Source organism: Aptenodytes patagonicus, chromosome Z (genome assembly GCF_965638725.1).
Source record: "Aptenodytes patagonicus chromosome Z, bAptPat1.pri.cur, whole genome shotgun sequence".
Lineage (NCBI taxonomy): Eukaryota > Metazoa > Chordata > Aves > Sphenisciformes > Spheniscidae > Aptenodytes > Aptenodytes patagonicus.
This window is the reverse complement of record NC_134982.1, coordinates 65,876,109-65,882,263: the sequence shown is the minus strand read 5'-3', so window position 1 is coordinate 65,882,263 and position 6,155 is coordinate 65,876,109. Positions and strand designations below refer to the sequence as shown.

Here is a 6,155-nt window from a genome sequence, read left to right as displayed (position 1 = left end):
GTTGAGGGCAAAGTTGGCAATGCCTCTTGTCAAGCTGCAAGGGCAATTAGGATAGTAGGAGGGCCAGGTATAGCACCAAGAAGCTTCGCTAGTAGCCGCAACACCTCACAGCTCCAAGCAGCCTGCAGAATCACCCAGCGACGTAGTCAAACGGGTTTTTAATCTTTGCTTATCAGTCAGCCTTGGCAGTCAGTCAGAAAGGCAACAATAACGTATCTGGAAAATAATGCTTGTTGTTTGTTTGCACTGGGACAAGGAGAGAAGGTAGCAGAAAATAAAAAAAAAGGTCAGCTGTTCACGCAGTCAGAAAGGAGTCTCAGAAGAGGAGCTAGATTGCATAGGAAAGGCAACAGTTGAGGATGGAGAAAGTTTTGCTTGAAGAAGCAATTGAAGACCAATGTGGAGGATAGAATTGCATTGAATAGGAGGACACGCTCAGAAGCCAAGAACCAGCCAAACCCAGAGCTCAATAAACGTGTTTGCAGCTTATGTTAATTAGAATAAAGACTGAGGTAGAGCCTGGAGAGTCTGCAACCAAGTGAGCTGGTCTGAGACTTGCCTCATCAGCTTTCTTTCATCAGAAAAAGGCATTAATTCCACTCAGCCCTTCAATAAACAGTTTCTATACTAAAATCTCCAACAAAGGATAGCTAATAGAGGTAGTGGGGAACGGGGCTGAAAAGCACTGACTCAACTTTCGTGAGCAATATGAGCTCAGCACCCCCAGTTGCTGCAAGCTGGTGTTTTGGGTCAAATTTCCACAAAAGCTACAAGGAGACAATGCAAGCACTACTCCCCTGCTCTGCTCAGTTAGTGTGTTACATGGGAAACGAGGTGAGAGGGAGAGCTCACAGAGACCTGTATCTCAGATGGATGGTGGATATACTATATAACCCATGCTGAGAAACATAAATAGTTAAAATATTTTGAAGCAAGGTTTAGGTATAGCAAATCACCCACACAAAGTTCATGAAAATTTAGGTTTAAATCCATGTTTGTCTCAGTTCCCTGATTGTTAAGGAAAGATAACCACAAAGATCTTCTGAAAATAATCTGGCAGGGTTTGTGATTTTTTTTTATTAAATGAGAAGCACCATAGAAAGGGCTGCACATGTAGTGATGCACAAGAAATTATAATAATGAATAAGATGCATTCAGTAGAAGATTTGGATGAAGTGTGGTAACTAAATCCTGGTGAGGTTCCCTGAACCCTGCAGAGGAGGTAGGAAACCTGTGGAAAAAGAAAAGTCAGTGATCATGTGGTTACTTTCTGTATAGAGATCTGTGGTAAGCCGGCAGAAAAATCTGCATTAGGCTTTTCCTAACGTTACAGTACTTTACTCAAATAATTTTCTGATTTAAGACTTTGCAGGTAATCATTAATTTAATGGCAATAGCTTGTACCTTGTTATACATACAGGACAAGCATGCAGTAAAGCACAGCACATGCTATAGGGCATGACTGCATGGTTTACTTAAAGCAACACTGAACTCAAACAGGCTTAACCAGCTGATCCAGGTAACACGTTTACACATCCTTTGGGCATGATCATCCACTCAAACTCCAAGTTAAGCAGATTGTTGGAGGAAGTACGCACCTGTGCTAAAGCCACAGGCTAACCTTTAACTCTGGATGGATAATAGGAGTGGACCACAGCTCAGGGTGAAAAGACACACAGTGTGGAAGACAGATAAAGAAGTCAGTGAGCACATCTAGTCCCTAGGCCATTCTGATCCTAAAATCAGACTAAATAGCTTAAAACATCAAAGTGGATGTTGTGGTTTAACCCGACAGGCAGCTAAACACCACACAGCCATTCGCTCACTCCCTGCCCCCAGTGGGATGAGGGAGAGAATCAGGAAAAAAAAAAGGTAAAATTTGTGGGTTGAGATAAAGACAGTTTAATAGGACAGAAAAGGAAGGGAAAATAATAATAATGATAGAAGAATATACAAAGCAAGTGATGCACAATGCAATTGCTCACCACCCACCAACTGATGCCCGCCCAGTTCCTGAGCAGCAGTCTCGCCCCCTGGCTAACTCCCCCAGTTTATGTACTGAGCATGACATCACATGGTATGGAATAGCCCTTTGGCCAGTTGGGGTCAGCTGTCCTGGCTGTGCCCCCTCCCAGCTCCTCGCTGGCAGGGCATGGGAAGCTGAAAAGTCCTTGACTAGTGTAAGCACCACTTAGCAACAACTAAAACACCGGTGTGTTATCAACATTGTTCTCATCCTAAATCCAAAACACAGCACTGTACCAGCTACTGGAAAGAAAATTAACTCTATCCCAGCCGAAACCAGGACAGTGAAGAAGCAAAGATACTAATTTGCATTAACTGGAAAATAAAGGTAGACAAAAAATTTGGGTACAAAAAGGGAAAATGAAGAATGGAGGACAATAGAAAGGAAATAATGCTGTTACATGCTGTTTTCTTTTAGTTCTTTTCAGAATGCAACCCTCAGTGGGCAGAATACGCAGCCTGCCAGTCTGCAGGTGGTCTAGGAGTGCAATTCCTCTCCCAGCCCAGGTGTGTCCTGTGGCCTGTGACTTTAGATGTCAGCTCTGGTATTTCATGATAATCTACAGCTAGAGGCAGAGCAGCCTGGGCAAACTGGCTACTACTGCATGTGCTTTGGTTCTGATATCTAGGACACCACTACTTTCAAAACTTGCAAGGTAGGAAGGCAGTCATCTCTTGGTCCTCCACAGGATAGTCCCGCTGCATTTTTCTGCTTTTTCTCATGTCCAGCAGAAGCTCCTTGAGCAGGTCATGTGATCCTCCTTTAACCTTCCTCTGTAGGTTAGCTCCTTCAGGTTACAGTATTCCTTCCTTGTTCTTAGTTTCAGGCTTTTCTGGAAACAAGAAGGAGCACTACCCAATATTGTGTGTTCTTCGTATTGTGTTGGAAGAGCATTGGTATTTTCTAGTACAGTACCCTACCTTTGATTCTATTTGCCTTTCCAGTTTGTTTTTTCTAACAACCCATTTTTCTCTTGCTCCATAACAATTAAAGCATCATAAGCAAAACAGTTATGCATGTTACTGCTAATGATTCACGAATTTGTCCAAGTAGTATATTCTTTATTTGCAGCGCGCTGGATGCACGGGGGATCTCTCCACCTATCGTGCATGCCCACAACAAAAGTTACATCTCATTTATACAATTGAGTAATGAATATTCTAATAACGCCTATACATATTCATTATCTAACCACGCCTATCCTCGCTCCTCATGCTAATTAGTTGCTAATTAGTTGCGTCTGCGCAGATCTTCCAAATAATTTTGGGCCGGGGTCGTTCTGGTGAAGGCTGATAGTCTTCCTCATCCCCTTTCACCTAGTTGGCGCCAGGTTTCGCTGATCTTTGAATATATTGCTGACAGCTTGAAGGTCCTTTACGCTTATCAGACCGTCTCATTATCCACTTTACAACAAACTGTTTTTATAGTTCCTGTGTCTTCTATCTTCAGAAGGTCAGGGTTCTTTATCTTTAGAGGGTCAGGACTAATTGGTATGTGCAAACATCTGTTCTTTATCAAACACATGACAGAATATAAATGTAACACAAATTATCTACATATACATGACAGAGTAATGATTTACGTAAACACCTGGTTCACAATAATTATCTAATTATTTGTCTAAATATATTTCTCTTGTCCTCCATCACTAAAAGGAATCTACTTAGCACATTGTAGTACACTGAAAACATTTGTCTAGCACAGATCAACTGGAGGAGATATTAATGCCACATTTAAAAGTACATTTTTTAATAAAGGAACAAAAATGCAAACAGAGTTATTATGAAAACTCAGCTGGAATTCAGTTGTTTTTAACATTTTTATTAAATTCCCTTTTCTGTAAGAGTTTTGTGTCTTACCTGCTCTCCTCCTCAGTCCTTCGGTCTTACAGGTATGATGAAAAAACCCAGAATTTTTAGAGGGACCTTATGAAGTGTGAGGATAGAGAGCACAGGAGAGAAAACAAAACCAAAAAGACCAGAGTAAGTTTCCATGGGGCTTCTTGCACTCCTGCGAAATGTAATCTGAGTCCGCAGATCCCTTTTCAGTTTGAGAATTGCTCATTTAGGACTTAGCAGGTCCTGTAATTTCTCCACATCCCAGCATACCCATAAGCAAAATAAGAATCACACTGCTTTCTGCGTCCTCTGGTGATGCTTACCTTACATCACTTTTAACCCTTAGGCACATCAGAATAGCAAAGCGTTCTTATAAGAATGGGGAACTGCTACACAGCAATGTCTTTATACTTGACAAAAAAGGGAATCTCAGTGAAGTTGCTAACATTTTTAATATTGCTGTATTTTAAATTCAGGTATAGAATTTTGTTCTGTCTTCAGCTGAGAATTAAATCTCTCACACATCTTGTTAAGGACCATTTCTTAAGGATATCTGGCACTGTTACTAGTCATTACTAATTTAAAAGCAGAAGCACACCTTCATGCTATGTAACGCCTGTCCCAACAGTCCCCCACATTCTCCGTAAAAGCCAAAACACATCAGATGGATACAGCAAACAAAGAAAAGGAAAGGAAGGGGGTTGGAACACATGGCATAGGAGGAGGCACAGGGATCTGGGATTGTTGTGCTTGTTCTCAGAAGTGAAGGCTAAGTGGGGACATCAGATTGCTACCTTCAGCTATCTGTTTGGAGGTTAAAGAGAACTAGACCCTCCTCAGAGGTACAGAGGACCAGGGCAAAGGACAAGATGAGACAGTCACACGTGAAATCAAGGGAAATTTCAATTTCAGACATGAGGAAAAAAGATATTCTCTGTGATTGCAGTTAAGCACAGCAATGGGTTGTCCAAGGAGGCTGCAGAATTTTCATCCATGAATTTTCAGACCCCAGTGGTCCAAACCCTGAGCACCATGGTCTAGCTTTGGCATTAGCCCTGCTTTGAGCAGAAGACTGGACTACATAACCTGCAGAGATCCCTTTTAACTGTATCTTATTATTCCATTAAACATGATGAAACCTTTTAACACAACAAAAAGTTGAAACTACAGGACAAACCTTTTAACTGGGGTTATAGACTAGGTATTATTCTCCCTCTTTTCCTCACCTCTGCCTTTAATAAGACAGCTACTTGAAAGAAGAAAAGGTATTTCAGCAGTTAAACAAATTTGTTTTAAATTCTTTGCAAGATGCCCTCCCCCAAAACAATGACAGTTTGAAGGCACAATGTGCTATTTACATTTACATTTTTCTTAGGTGAAGATAAGACACAAAAAAAATCTTTAGAAGACTGATTTGTATTTTCTGGCCTGCTTAGGAGTGACACAGATTTGAAGGCGGCATAGAGAGTCTATGTTACTAGTTGTAATGCTGAGTCAGATGCAGAGGAGTTGCTGGGAAGGGTCAGCCCAGCCAAGGAACTTTCCAGGACTACATCATAGCCAATAAATTATATTTAGTTGGCAAGAACATTGTGCACACTGTGAATTCTAGGGTACAGTTACAGCTAGGAGCACCTGCCCTCAGTCTAGTAACACACCTTTTGGGTAGCCGTGCAATTATGTTGTCATAACCCTTCTTCCACATCATGTCAGTTCCTACCATACGTTTCTGACTTTTGCTCACCACATCTGAAATTAATGGTAACACACAGTGCCTTTTTTAAAACTTTTTGAACAATTTTAGGGGACTGGTGCTGGCTATGTGTGGGCCCTCCTTCTCCTTAGCTTCGTCTACACAGGGGATTCACTACCTGCTCACTTAAACAAGGAGCACCTTCCCTGCAGGGATGTCCCAGGCCGCCCCTCTAAGCTTAAAGATCAGGCCCGGCGCCTCGGCAGGGACGTGGCCGTAGCTGGACCGTATACCGCCTGCTCGCGGGGCGAGGACGGCAGGAGGCCATAGGGAGACTCCGGTTCACTCCCCTCCCCCTGTGCCGCAGCACGGCCTGTGTCCGGGGCTCACCAGAAACAAGTGGGGGGGCCTTGCCCACAGCAGGCGGCGCCCCCCGACCTCCATTTCGCGGCGCCGGCAGGGCTCCGAAAGCCGGCGGAAGATGGCTCCCTGCTGCTTGCCACCGCCTCCCCGCGGCGGAGCGACGCCCCCCGCCCTCGCCGCTTCCCGCCGGCCGGGTGCGGCTGCGGTAGCGGGACCGGGCGCGGTGCCGCCTCCC

At 43.6% G+C, this 6,155-nt stretch overlaps 1 long non-coding RNA gene across 1 annotated transcript; it reads right to left on the bottom strand.

Moving 5' to 3' along the window:
- Positions 1-3,062: 3,062 nt before the first annotated feature.
- On the bottom strand, positions 3,063-6,083 carry LOC143173133 (uncharacterized). Its single transcript, XR_012997475.1, has 3 exons — positions 5,948-6,083; positions 3,886-3,951; positions 3,063-3,535 (listed from the first exon to the last, which is right to left on the bottom strand). It is a non-coding gene; the product is annotated as an uncharacterized LOC143173133 (long non-coding RNA).
- Between the last annotated feature and the right edge of the window lie 72 nt (positions 6,084-6,155).